We start from the raw sequence: 9,821 nt of genomic DNA on the forward strand, positions 1-9,821 counted from the left end.
TATTTCTTTGTTACTAAAAAACCTTTAACTACCGGGAAAAATATTGTGTATTGGTTTCAAATATCCCTGTACTGAGCAAAGACATCTCCCAGATGGTCTAGTGGTTAGGATTCCTGGCTCTCACCCAGGCGGCCCGGGTTCAATTCCCCGTCTGGGAAACTTTTTTCTTTTAAACTGAACTAGTATCCCCCTACTACCACAATTTGCCTCTTTGCAAATATAAACTAAGATTCTTACTATTGATGCAACGATGGTTTACCCTCTTTTATAGCTCATTATGTGACCGTTTTTTGTCGGCAATTAACTTATTTTGAAAGAAATAAACATTTCTCAACGCCCGGTTAGCTCAGTCGGTAGTCCCTTATCGGGCGCAAATTTTATTACAAATTTCTAAATAAAATTTGTATTTTGAGAGTTTTTGTTCGTATATGAGCAGATTTTGTTTAGGATGATCTGTATTAATTCCTTTACGATTTAAAAAGGAAACTATTGAAATTTATTTTTTAAGTATGGTATTTGCTTCATACCTCACGTTGTAAGTAGTCACCGTCTCCCAGATGGTCTAGTGGTTAGGATTCCTGGCTTTCACCCAGGCGGCACGGGTTCAATTCCCGGTCTGGGAATTATTTCATTATTACTAAAAAACCTTTAACTGCCGAGAAAATTATTTTGTATTGGTTTCAAATATCCCTGTACTGAGCAAAGACATCTCCCAGATGGTCTAGTGGTTAGGATTCCTGGCTTTCACCCAGGCGGCCCGGGTTCAATTCCCGGTCTGGGAATTATTTCTTTGTTACTAAAAAACCTTTAACTGCCGAGATAAATATTGTGTATTGGCTTCAAATATCCCTGTACTGAGCAAAGACATCTCCCAGATGGTCTAGTGGTTAGGATTCCTGGCTCTCAGCCAGGCGGCCCGGGTTCAATTCCCGGTCTGGGAAACTTTTTTCTTTTAAACTGAACTAGTATCCCTACTACCACATTGTGCCTCTATGCAAATATAAACTAAGATTCTTACTGTTGATGCAACGATGGTTTACCCTCTCTTATAGCTCATTATCTGACCGGTTTTTGTCGGCAATACACTTATCTTGAGAGAAATAAACATTTCTCAACGCCCGGTTAGCTCAGTCGGTAGAGCGTTGGACTTTTAATCCAACGGTCAAGGGTTCAAGTCCCTTATCGGGCGCAAATTTTATTACAAATTTCTAAATAAAATTAGAATTTTGAGAATTTTTGTTTGTTTATGAGCAGATCTTGTTTAGGATCATCTGTATTAATTCCTTTACGATTTAAAAACAAAACTATTGAAATAGATTTTTTAAGTATGGTATTTGCTTCATACCTCTCGTTGTAAGTAGTCAAGGTCTCCATGATGGTCTAGTGGTTAGGATTCCTGGCTCTCACCCAGGCGGCCCGGGTTCAATTCCCGGTCTGGGAAATTTTTTTCTTTTGAACTGAACTAGTATCCCCCTACCACCACAGTGTGCCTCTATGCAAATATAAACTAAGATTCTTACTGTTGACACAACGATGGTTTACCCTCTTTTATAGCTCATTATGTGACCGTATTTTGTCGGCAATACACTTATTTTGAGAGAAATAAAAATTTCTTAACGCCCGGTTAGCTCAGTCGGTAGATCGTTGGACTTTTAATCCAACGGTCAAGGGTTCAAGTCCCTTATCGGGCGCAAATTTTATTACAAATTTCTAAATAAAATTTGTATTTTGAGAATTTTTGTTCGAATATGAGCAGATTTTGTGTAGGATAATCTGTCTCAATTCCTTTGCAATTCAAAACGAAAACTATTGAAATTGATTTTTTAAGTATGGTATTTGCTTCATACCTCTCGTTGTAATTAGTCAACGTCTCCCAGATGGTCTAGCGGTTAGGATTCCTGGCTTTCACCCAGGCGGCCCGGGTTCAATTCCCGGACTGGGAATTAATTCTTTGTTACTAAAAAACCTTTAACTGCCGAGATAAATATTGTGTATTGGTTTCAAACATCCCTGTACTGAGCAAAGACATCTCCCAGATGGTCTAGTGGTTAGGATTCCTGGCTCTCACCCAGGCGGCCCGGGTTCAATTCCCGTTCTGGGAAACTTTTTTCTTTTAAACTGAACTAGTATCCCTACTACCACATTGTGCCTCTATGCAAATATAAACTAAGATTCTTACTGTTGATGCAACGATGGTTTGCCCTCTTTTATAGCTCATTATCTGACCGGTTTTTGTCGGCAATACACTTATCTTGAGAGAAATAAACATTTCTCAACGCCCGGTTAGCTCAGTCGGTAGAGCGTTGGAATTTTAATCCAACGGTCAAGGGTTCAAGTCCCTTATCGGGCGCAAATTTTATTACAAGTTTCTAAATAAAATTTGTATTTTGAGAATTTTTGTTCGTATATGAGCAGATCTTGTTTAGGATCATCTGTATTAATTCCTTTACGATTTAAAACTATTGAAATTGATTTTTTAAGTATGGTATTTGCTTCATACCTCTCGTTGTAATTAGTCAACGTCTCCCAGATGGTCTAGTGGTTAGGATTCCTGGCTTTCACCCACGCGGCCCGGGTTCAATTCCCGGTCTGGGAATTAATTCTTTGTTACTAAAAAACCTTTAACTGCCGAGATAAATATTGTGTATTGGTTTTAAACATCCCTGTACTGAGCAAAGACATCTCCCAGATGGTCTAGTGGTTAGGATTCCTGGCTCTCACCCAGGCGGCCCGGGTTGAATTCCCGGTCTGGGAAACTTTTTTCTTTTAAACTGAACTAGTATCCCTACTACCACATTGTGCCTCTATGCAAATATAAACTAAGATTCTTACTGTTGATGCAACGATGGTTTGCCTTCTTTTATAGCTCATTATCTGACCGGTTTTTGTCGGCAATACACTTATCTTGAGAGAAATAAAAATTTCTCAACGCCCGGTTAGCTCAGTCGGTAGAGCGTTGGACTTTTAATCCAACGGTCAAGGGTTCAAGTCCCTTATCGGGCGCAAATTTTATTACAAGTTTCTAAATAAAATTTGAATTTTGAGAATTTTTGTTCGTATATGAGCAGATCTTGTTTAGGATCATCTGAATTAATTCCTTTACGATTTAAAAACGAAACTATTGAAATTGATTTTTTAAGTATGGTATTTGCTTCATACCTCTCGTTGTAATTAGTCAACGTCTCCCAGATGGTCTAGTGGTTAGGATTCCTGGCTTTCACCCACGCGGCCCGGGTTCAATTCCCGGTCTGGGAATTAATTCTTTGTTACTAAAAAACCTTTAACTGCCGAGATAAATATTGTGTATTGGTTTTAAACATCCCTGTACTGAGCAAAGACATCTCCCAGATGGTCTAGTGGTTAGGATTCCTGGCTCTCACCCAGGCGGCCCGGGTTCAATTCCCGGTCTGGGAAACTTTTTTCTTTTAAACTGAACTAGTATCCCTACTACCGAATTGTGCCTCTATGCAAATATATACTAAGATTCTTACTGTTGATGCAACGATGGTTTGCCCTCTTTTATAGCTCATTATCTGACCGGTTTTTGTCGGCAATACAATTATCTTGAGAGAAATAAACATATGTCAACGCCCGGTTAGCTCAGTCGGTAGAGCGTTGGACTTTTAATCCAACGGTCAAGGGTTCAAGTCCCTTATCGGCCGCAAACTTTATTGCAAGTTTCTAAATAAAATTTGAATTTTGAGAATTTTTGATCGTATATGAGCAGATCTTGTTTAGGATCATCTGTATTAATTCCTTTACGATTTAAAAACGAAACTATTGAAATTGATTTTTTAAGTATGGTATTTGCTTCATACCTCTCGTTGTAATTAGTCAACGTCTCCCAGATGGTCTAGTGGTTAGGATTCCTGGCTTTCACCCAGGCGGCCCGGGTTCAATTCCCGGTCTGGGAATTAATTCTTTGTTACTAAAAAACCTTTAACTGCCGAGATAAATATTGTGTATTGGTTTCAAACATCCCTGTACTGAGCAAATACATCTCCCAGATGGTCTAGTGGTTAGGATTCCTGGCTCTCACCCAGGCGGCCCGGGTTCAATTCCCCGTCTGGGAAACTTTTTTCTTTTAAACTGAACTAGTATCCCTACTACCACATTGTGCCTCTATGCAAATATAAACTAAGATTCTTACTGTTGATGCAACGATGGTTTGCCCTCTTTTATAGGTCATTATGTGACCGTTGTTTGTCGGCAATACACTTATTTTGAGAGAAATAAAACATTTCTCAACGCCCGGTTAGCTCAGTCGGTAGAGCGTTGGACTTTTAATCCAACGGTCAAGGGTTCAAGTCCCTTATCGGGCGCAAATTTTATAACAAATTTCTAAATAAAATTTGTATTTTGAGAATTTTTGTTCGTATATGAGCAGATTTTGTTTAGGATGATCTGTTTTTATTCCTTTACGATTTAAAAAGGAAACTATTGAAATAGATTTTTTAAGTATGGTATTTGCTTCATACCTCTCGTTGTAATTAGTCAACGTCTCCCAGATGGTCTGGTGGTTAGGATTCCTGGCTTTCACCCAGGCGGCCCGGGTTCAATTCCCGGTCTGGGAATTAATTCTTTGTTACTAAAAAACCTTTAACTGCCGAGATAAATATTGTGTATTGGTTCCAAACATCCCTGTACTGAGCAAAGACATCTCCCAGATGGTCTAGTGGTTAGGATTCCTGGCTCTCAGCCAGGCGGCCCGGGTTCAATTCCCGGTCTGGGAAATTTTTTCTTTTAAACTGAACTAGTATCCCTACTACCACATTGTGCCTCTATGCAAATATAAACTAAGATTCTTACTGTTGATGCAACGTTGGTTTAACCTCTTTTATTGCTCATTATGTTACCGGTTTTTGTCGGCAATACACTTATCTTGAGATAAATAAACATTTCTCAACGCCCGGTTAGCTCAGTCGGTAGAGCGTTGGACTTTTAATCCAACGGTCAAGGGTATAAGTCTCTTATCGGGCGCAAATTTTATTACAAGTTTCTAAATAAAATTTTTATTTTGAGAATTTTTGTTCGTATATGAGCAGATCTTGTTTAGGATCATCTGTATTAATTCTTTTACGATTTAAAAACGAAACTATTGAAATTGATTTATTTTCTTCATACCTCTCGTTGTAATTAGTCAACGTCTCCCAGATGGGCTCGTGGTTAGGATTCCTGGCTTTCACCCAGGCGGCCCGGGTTCAATTCCCGGTCTGGGAATTAATTCTTTGTTACTAAAAAACCTTTAACTGCCGAGATAAATATTGTGTATTGGTTTCAAACATCCCTGTACTGAGCAAAGACATCTCCCAGATGGTCTAGTGGTTAGGATTCCTGGCTCTCACCCAGGCGGCCCGGGTTCAATTCCCGGTCTGGGAATTTATTCTTTGTTATTAAAAAATCTTTAACTGCCGAGATAAATATTGTGTATTGGTTTCAAATATCCCTGTCCTGAGCAAAGACATCTCCCAGATGGTCTAGTGTTTAGGATTCCTGGCTCTCACCCAGGCGGCCCAAGTTCAATTCCCGGTCTGGGAAACTTTTTTCTTTTAAACTGAACTAGTATCCTTACTACCACATTGTGCCTCTATGCAAATATAAACTAAGATTCTTACTGTTGATGTAACGATGGTTTACCCTTTTTTATAGCTCATTATGTGACCGGTTTTTGTCGGCAATACACTTATCTTGAGAGAAATACACATTTCTCAACGCCCGGTTAGCACAGTCGGTAGAGCGTTGGACTTTTAATCCAACGGTCAAGGGTTCAAGTCCCGCATCGGGCGCAAATTTTATTACTAGTTTCTAAATAAAATTTAAATTTTGAGAATTATTGTTCGTATATGAGCAGATCTTTTTTAGGATCATCTGTATTAATTCCTTTACGATTTAAAAACGAAACTATTGAAATTGATTTTTTAAGTATGGTATTTGCTTCATACCTCTCGTTGTAATTAGTCAACGTCTCCCAGATGGTCTAGTGGTTAGGATTCCTGGCTTTCACCCACGCGGCCCGGGTTCAATTCCCGGTCTTGGAATTATTTCTTTGTTACTAAAAAACCTTTAACTACCGGGAAAAATATTGTGTATTGGTTTCAAATATCCCTGTACTCAGCAAAGACATCTCCCAGATGGTCTAGTGGTTAGGATTCCTGGCTCTCATCCAGGCGGCCCGGGTTCAATTCCCCGTCTGGGAAACTTTTTTCTTTTAAACTGAACTAGTATCCCCCTACTGCCACAATTTGCCTCTTTGCAAATATAAACTAAGATTCTTACTATTGATGCAACGATGGTTTATCCTCTTTTATAGCTCATTATGTGACCGTTTTTTGTCGGCAATACACTTATCTTGAGACAAATAAACATTTCTCAACGCCCGGTTAGCTCAGTCGGTAGTCCCTTATCGGGCGCAAATTTTATTACAAATTTCTAAATAAAATTTGTATTTTGAGAATTTTTGTTCGTATATGAGCAGATTTTGTTTAGGATGATCTGTCTTAATTCCTTTACGATTTAAAAAGGAAACTATTCAAATTGATTTTTGAATGATGGTATTTGCTTCATACCTCTCGTTGTAAGTAGTCAACGTCTACCAGATGGTCTAGTGGTTAGGATTCCTTGTTTTCACCCAGGTGGCTCGGGTTCAATTCCCGGTCTGGGAATTATTTCTTTGTTACTAAAAGACCTTCAACTGCCAAGATGAATATTGTGTATAGGTTTCAAATATCCATGCCCTGAGCAAATACATCTCCAAGATGGTCTAGTGGTTACGATTCCTGGCTCTCACCCAGGCGGCCCGGGTTCAATTCCCGGTCTGGGAAACTTTTTTCTTTTAAACTGAACTAGAATCCCTACTACCACATTGTGCCTCTATGCAAATATAAACTAAGATTCTTACTGTTGATGCAACGATGGTTTACCCTCTTTTATAGCTCATTATCTGACCGGTTTTTGTCGGCAATACACTTATCTTGAGAGAAATAAACATTTCTCAACGCCCGGTTAGCTCAGTCGGTAGAGCGTTGGACTTTTAATCCAACGGTCAAGGGTTCAAGTCCCTTATCGGGCGCAAATTTTATTACAAATTTCTAAATAAAATTAGAATTTTGAGAATTTTTGTTTGTTTATGAGCAGATTTTGTTTAGGATCATCTGTATTAATTCCTTTACGATTTAAAAACAAAACTATTGAAATTGATTTTTTAAGTATGGTATTTGCTTCATACCTCTCGTTGTAATTAGTCAACGTCTCCCAGATGGTCTAGTGGTTAGGATTCCTGGCTCTCACCCAAGCGGCCCTGGTTCAATTCCCGGTCTGGGAAACTTTTTTCTTTTAAACTGAACTAGTATCCCTACTACCACATTGTGCCTCTATGCAAATATAAACTAAGATTCTTACTGTTGATGCAACGTTGGTTTAACCTCTTTTATAGCTCATTATGTGACCGATTTTTGTCGGCAATACACTTATCTTTAGAGAAATAAACATTTCTCAACGCCCGGTTAACTAAGTCGGTAGAGCGTTGGACTTTTAATCCAACGGTCAAGGGTATAAGTCCCTTATCGGGCGCAAATTTTATTACAAGTTTCTAAATAAAATTTGAATTTTGAGAATTTTTGATCGTATATGAGCAGATCTTGTTTAGGATCATCTGTATTAATTCCTTTACGATTTAAAAACGAAACTATTGAAATTGATTTTGTAAGTATGGTATTTGCTTCATACCTCTCGTTGTAATTAGTCAACGTCTCCCAGATGGTCTAGTGGTTAGGATTCCTGGCTTTCACCCAGGCGGCCCGGGTTCAATTCCCGGTCTGGGAATTAATTCTTTGTTACTAAAAAACCTTTAACTGCCGAGATAAATATTGTGTATTGGTTTCAAACATCCCTGTACTGAGCAAAGACATCTCCCAGATGGTCTAGTGGTTAGAATTCCTGGCTCTCACCCAGGCGGCCCGGGTTCAATTCCCCGTCTGGGAAACTTTTTTCTTTTAAACTGAACTAGTATCCCTACTACCACATTGTGCCTCTATGCAAATATAAACTAAGATTCTTACTGTTGATGCAACGATGGTTTGCCCTCTTTTATAGCTCATAATGTGACCGTTGTTTGTCGGCAATACACTTATTTTGAGAGAAATAAAACATTTCTCAACGCCCGGTTAGCTCAGTCGGTAGAGCGTTGGACTTTTAATCCAACGGTCAAGGGTTCAAGTCCCTTATCGGGCGCAAATTTTATAACAAATTTCTAAATAAAATTTGTATTTTGAGAATTTTTGTTCGTAGATGAGCAGATTTTGTTTAGGATGATCTGTCTTTATTCCTTTACGATTTAAAAAGGAAACTATTGAAATAGATTTTTTAAGTATGGTATTTGCTTCACACCTCTCGTTGTAAGTAGTCACCATCTCCCAGATGGTCTAGTGGTTAGGATTCCTGGCTTTCACCCAGGCGTCCCGGGTTCAATTCCCGTTCTGGGAATTTATTCTTTGTTATTAAAAAATCTTTAACTGCCGAGATAAATATTGTGTATTGGTTTCAAATATCCCTGTCCTGAGCAAAGACATCTCCCAGATGGTCTAGTGGTTAGGATTCCTGGCTCTCACCCAGGCGGCCCAGGTTCAATTCCCGGTCTGGGAAACTTTTTTCTTTTAAACTGAACTAGTATCCCCCTACTACCACATTGTGCCTCTATGCAAATATAAACTAAGATTCTTACTGTTGATGTAACGATGGTTTACCCTCTTTTATAGCTCATTATGTGACCGTTTTTTGTCGGCAATACACTTATTTTGAGAGAAATAAAACATTTCTCAACGCCCGGTTAGCTCAGTCGGTAGAGCGTTGGACTTTTAATCCAACGGTCAAGGGTATAAGTCCCTTATCGGGCGCAAATTTTATTACAAGTTTCTAAATAAAATCAGAATTTTGAGAATTTTTGTTCGTATATGAGCAGATCTTGTTTAGGATCATCTGTATTAATTCCTTTTCGATTTAAAAACGAAACTATTGAAATAGATTTTTTAAGTATGTTATTTGCTTCATACCTCTCGTTGGAATTAGTCAACGTCTCCCAGATGGTCTAGTGGTTAGGATTCCTGGCTTTCACCCAGGCGGCCCGGGTTCAATTCCCGGTCTGGGAATTATTTCTTTGTTACTAAAAAACCTTTAACTGCCGAGATAAATATTGTGTATTGTTTTCAAATATCCCTGTACTGAGCAAAGATATCTCCCAGATGGTCTAGTGGTTAGGATTCCTGGCTCTCACCCAGGCAGCCCGGGTTCAATTCCCGGTCTGGGAAACTTTTTTCTTTTAAACTGAACTAGTATCCCTACTACCACATTGTGCCTCTATGCAAATATAAACTAAGATTCTTACTGTTGATGCAACGATGGTTTGCCCTCTTTTATAGCTCATTATCTGACCGGTTTTTGTCGGCAATACACTTATCTTGAGAGAAATAAACATTTCTCAACGCCCGGTTAGCTCAGTCGGTAGAGCGTTGGACTTTTAATCCAACGGTCAAGGGTTCAAGTCCCTTATCGGCCGCAAATTTTATTACAAGTTTCTAAATAAAATTTGAATTTTGAGAATTTTTGTTCGTATATGAGCAGATCTTGTTTAGGATCATCTGTATTAATTCCTTTACGATTTAAAAACGAAACTATTGAAATTGATTTTTTAAGTATGGTATTTGCTTCATACCTGTCGTTGTAATTAGTCAACGTCTCCCAGATGGTCTAGTGGTTAGGATTCCTGGCTTTCACCCACGCGGCCCGGGTTCAATTCCCGGTCTGGGAATTAATTCTTTGTTACTAAA

At 38.8% G+C, this 9,821-nt stretch overlaps 35 non-coding genes across 35 annotated transcripts; all 35 read left to right on the top strand.

Annotated features, from left to right (window-relative positions):
- The first annotated feature begins 86 nt into the window (after positions 1-86).
- Positions 87-158, top strand: Trnae-cuc (transfer RNA glutamic acid (anticodon CUC)). Its single transcript has one exon. It is a non-coding gene; the product is annotated as a tRNA-Glu (tRNA).
- A 393-nt stretch (positions 159-551) lies between these two features.
- On the top strand, positions 552-623 carry Trnae-uuc (transfer RNA glutamic acid (anticodon UUC)). Its single transcript has one exon. It is a non-coding gene; the product is annotated as a tRNA-Glu (tRNA).
- Positions 624-710: 87 nt separating this feature from the next.
- On the top strand, positions 711-782 carry Trnae-uuc (transfer RNA glutamic acid (anticodon UUC)). The gene has a single exon. It is a non-coding gene; the product is annotated as a tRNA-Glu (tRNA).
- Positions 783-869: 87 nt separating this feature from the next.
- Trnae-cuc (transfer RNA glutamic acid (anticodon CUC)) lies at positions 870-941 on the top strand. The gene has a single exon. It is a non-coding gene; the product is annotated as a tRNA-Glu (tRNA).
- Positions 942-1,116: 175 nt separating this feature from the next.
- On the top strand, positions 1,117-1,189 carry Trnak-uuu (transfer RNA lysine (anticodon UUU)). Its single transcript has one exon. It is a non-coding gene; the product is annotated as a tRNA-Lys (tRNA).
- A 180-nt stretch (positions 1,190-1,369) lies between these two features.
- Positions 1,370-1,441, top strand: Trnae-cuc (transfer RNA glutamic acid (anticodon CUC)). Its single transcript has one exon. It is a non-coding gene; the product is annotated as a tRNA-Glu (tRNA).
- A 177-nt stretch (positions 1,442-1,618) lies between these two features.
- Trnak-uuu (transfer RNA lysine (anticodon UUU)) lies at positions 1,619-1,691 on the top strand. Its single transcript has one exon. It is a non-coding gene; the product is annotated as a tRNA-Lys (tRNA).
- A 339-nt stretch (positions 1,692-2,030) lies between these two features.
- Positions 2,031-2,102, top strand: Trnae-cuc (transfer RNA glutamic acid (anticodon CUC)). The gene has a single exon. It is a non-coding gene; the product is annotated as a tRNA-Glu (tRNA).
- Positions 2,103-2,277: 175 nt separating this feature from the next.
- On the top strand, positions 2,278-2,350 carry Trnak-uuu (transfer RNA lysine (anticodon UUU)). The gene has a single exon. It is a non-coding gene; the product is annotated as a tRNA-Lys (tRNA).
- A 174-nt stretch (positions 2,351-2,524) lies between these two features.
- On the top strand, positions 2,525-2,596 carry Trnae-uuc (transfer RNA glutamic acid (anticodon UUC)). The gene has a single exon. It is a non-coding gene; the product is annotated as a tRNA-Glu (tRNA).
- An 87-nt stretch (positions 2,597-2,683) lies between these two features.
- Trnae-cuc (transfer RNA glutamic acid (anticodon CUC)) lies at positions 2,684-2,755 on the top strand. Its single transcript has one exon. It is a non-coding gene; the product is annotated as a tRNA-Glu (tRNA).
- Positions 2,756-2,930: 175 nt separating this feature from the next.
- Positions 2,931-3,003, top strand: Trnak-uuu (transfer RNA lysine (anticodon UUU)). The gene has a single exon. It is a non-coding gene; the product is annotated as a tRNA-Lys (tRNA).
- A 180-nt stretch (positions 3,004-3,183) lies between these two features.
- Positions 3,184-3,255, top strand: Trnae-uuc (transfer RNA glutamic acid (anticodon UUC)). The gene has a single exon. It is a non-coding gene; the product is annotated as a tRNA-Glu (tRNA).
- An 87-nt stretch (positions 3,256-3,342) lies between these two features.
- On the top strand, positions 3,343-3,414 carry Trnae-cuc (transfer RNA glutamic acid (anticodon CUC)). The gene has a single exon. It is a non-coding gene; the product is annotated as a tRNA-Glu (tRNA).
- Positions 3,415-3,589: 175 nt separating this feature from the next.
- Trnak-uuu (transfer RNA lysine (anticodon UUU)) lies at positions 3,590-3,664 on the top strand. The gene has a single exon. It is a non-coding gene; the product is annotated as a tRNA-Lys (tRNA).
- A 178-nt stretch (positions 3,665-3,842) lies between these two features.
- On the top strand, positions 3,843-3,914 carry Trnae-uuc (transfer RNA glutamic acid (anticodon UUC)). The gene has a single exon. It is a non-coding gene; the product is annotated as a tRNA-Glu (tRNA).
- An 87-nt stretch (positions 3,915-4,001) lies between these two features.
- Trnae-cuc (transfer RNA glutamic acid (anticodon CUC)) lies at positions 4,002-4,073 on the top strand. Its single transcript has one exon. It is a non-coding gene; the product is annotated as a tRNA-Glu (tRNA).
- Positions 4,074-4,249: 176 nt separating this feature from the next.
- Positions 4,250-4,322, top strand: Trnak-uuu (transfer RNA lysine (anticodon UUU)). The gene has a single exon. It is a non-coding gene; the product is annotated as a tRNA-Lys (tRNA).
- Positions 4,323-4,502: 180 nt separating this feature from the next.
- On the top strand, positions 4,503-4,574 carry Trnae-uuc (transfer RNA glutamic acid (anticodon UUC)). Its single transcript has one exon. It is a non-coding gene; the product is annotated as a tRNA-Glu (tRNA).
- Positions 4,575-4,661: 87 nt separating this feature from the next.
- On the top strand, positions 4,662-4,733 carry Trnae-cuc (transfer RNA glutamic acid (anticodon CUC)). Its single transcript has one exon. It is a non-coding gene; the product is annotated as a tRNA-Glu (tRNA).
- Positions 4,734-5,307: 574 nt separating this feature from the next.
- Trnae-cuc (transfer RNA glutamic acid (anticodon CUC)) lies at positions 5,308-5,379 on the top strand. Its single transcript has one exon. It is a non-coding gene; the product is annotated as a tRNA-Glu (tRNA).
- Positions 5,380-6,125: 746 nt separating this feature from the next.
- Positions 6,126-6,197, top strand: Trnae-cuc (transfer RNA glutamic acid (anticodon CUC)). Its single transcript has one exon. It is a non-coding gene; the product is annotated as a tRNA-Glu (tRNA).
- A 552-nt stretch (positions 6,198-6,749) lies between these two features.
- Trnae-cuc (transfer RNA glutamic acid (anticodon CUC)) lies at positions 6,750-6,821 on the top strand. The gene has a single exon. It is a non-coding gene; the product is annotated as a tRNA-Glu (tRNA).
- A 175-nt stretch (positions 6,822-6,996) lies between these two features.
- Trnak-uuu (transfer RNA lysine (anticodon UUU)) lies at positions 6,997-7,069 on the top strand. The gene has a single exon. It is a non-coding gene; the product is annotated as a tRNA-Lys (tRNA).
- A 180-nt stretch (positions 7,070-7,249) lies between these two features.
- Trnae-cuc (transfer RNA glutamic acid (anticodon CUC)) lies at positions 7,250-7,321 on the top strand. The gene has a single exon. It is a non-coding gene; the product is annotated as a tRNA-Glu (tRNA).
- Positions 7,322-7,749: 428 nt separating this feature from the next.
- Trnae-uuc (transfer RNA glutamic acid (anticodon UUC)) lies at positions 7,750-7,821 on the top strand. Its single transcript has one exon. It is a non-coding gene; the product is annotated as a tRNA-Glu (tRNA).
- Positions 7,822-7,908: 87 nt separating this feature from the next.
- On the top strand, positions 7,909-7,980 carry Trnae-cuc (transfer RNA glutamic acid (anticodon CUC)). Its single transcript has one exon. It is a non-coding gene; the product is annotated as a tRNA-Glu (tRNA).
- A 176-nt stretch (positions 7,981-8,156) lies between these two features.
- Positions 8,157-8,229, top strand: Trnak-uuu (transfer RNA lysine (anticodon UUU)). Its single transcript has one exon. It is a non-coding gene; the product is annotated as a tRNA-Lys (tRNA).
- A 180-nt stretch (positions 8,230-8,409) lies between these two features.
- Positions 8,410-8,481, top strand: Trnae-uuc (transfer RNA glutamic acid (anticodon UUC)). Its single transcript has one exon. It is a non-coding gene; the product is annotated as a tRNA-Glu (tRNA).
- An 87-nt stretch (positions 8,482-8,568) lies between these two features.
- On the top strand, positions 8,569-8,640 carry Trnae-cuc (transfer RNA glutamic acid (anticodon CUC)). The gene has a single exon. It is a non-coding gene; the product is annotated as a tRNA-Glu (tRNA).
- A 178-nt stretch (positions 8,641-8,818) lies between these two features.
- Trnak-uuu (transfer RNA lysine (anticodon UUU)) lies at positions 8,819-8,891 on the top strand. The gene has a single exon. It is a non-coding gene; the product is annotated as a tRNA-Lys (tRNA).
- Positions 8,892-9,071: 180 nt separating this feature from the next.
- On the top strand, positions 9,072-9,143 carry Trnae-uuc (transfer RNA glutamic acid (anticodon UUC)). Its single transcript has one exon. It is a non-coding gene; the product is annotated as a tRNA-Glu (tRNA).
- An 87-nt stretch (positions 9,144-9,230) lies between these two features.
- Trnae-cuc (transfer RNA glutamic acid (anticodon CUC)) lies at positions 9,231-9,302 on the top strand. The gene has a single exon. It is a non-coding gene; the product is annotated as a tRNA-Glu (tRNA).
- Positions 9,303-9,477: 175 nt separating this feature from the next.
- On the top strand, positions 9,478-9,552 carry Trnak-uuu (transfer RNA lysine (anticodon UUU)). Its single transcript has one exon. It is a non-coding gene; the product is annotated as a tRNA-Lys (tRNA).
- Positions 9,553-9,730: 178 nt separating this feature from the next.
- Positions 9,731-9,802, top strand: Trnae-uuc (transfer RNA glutamic acid (anticodon UUC)). Its single transcript has one exon. It is a non-coding gene; the product is annotated as a tRNA-Glu (tRNA).
- Positions 9,803-9,821: the final 19 nt, after the last annotated feature.

The sequence above is a fragment of the Ascidiella aspersa genome, chromosome 3, assembly GCF_963924565.1.
Source record: "Ascidiella aspersa chromosome 3, kaAscAspe10.2, whole genome shotgun sequence".
NCBI lineage: Eukaryota > Metazoa > Chordata > Ascidiacea > Phlebobranchia > Ascidiidae > Ascidiella > Ascidiella aspersa.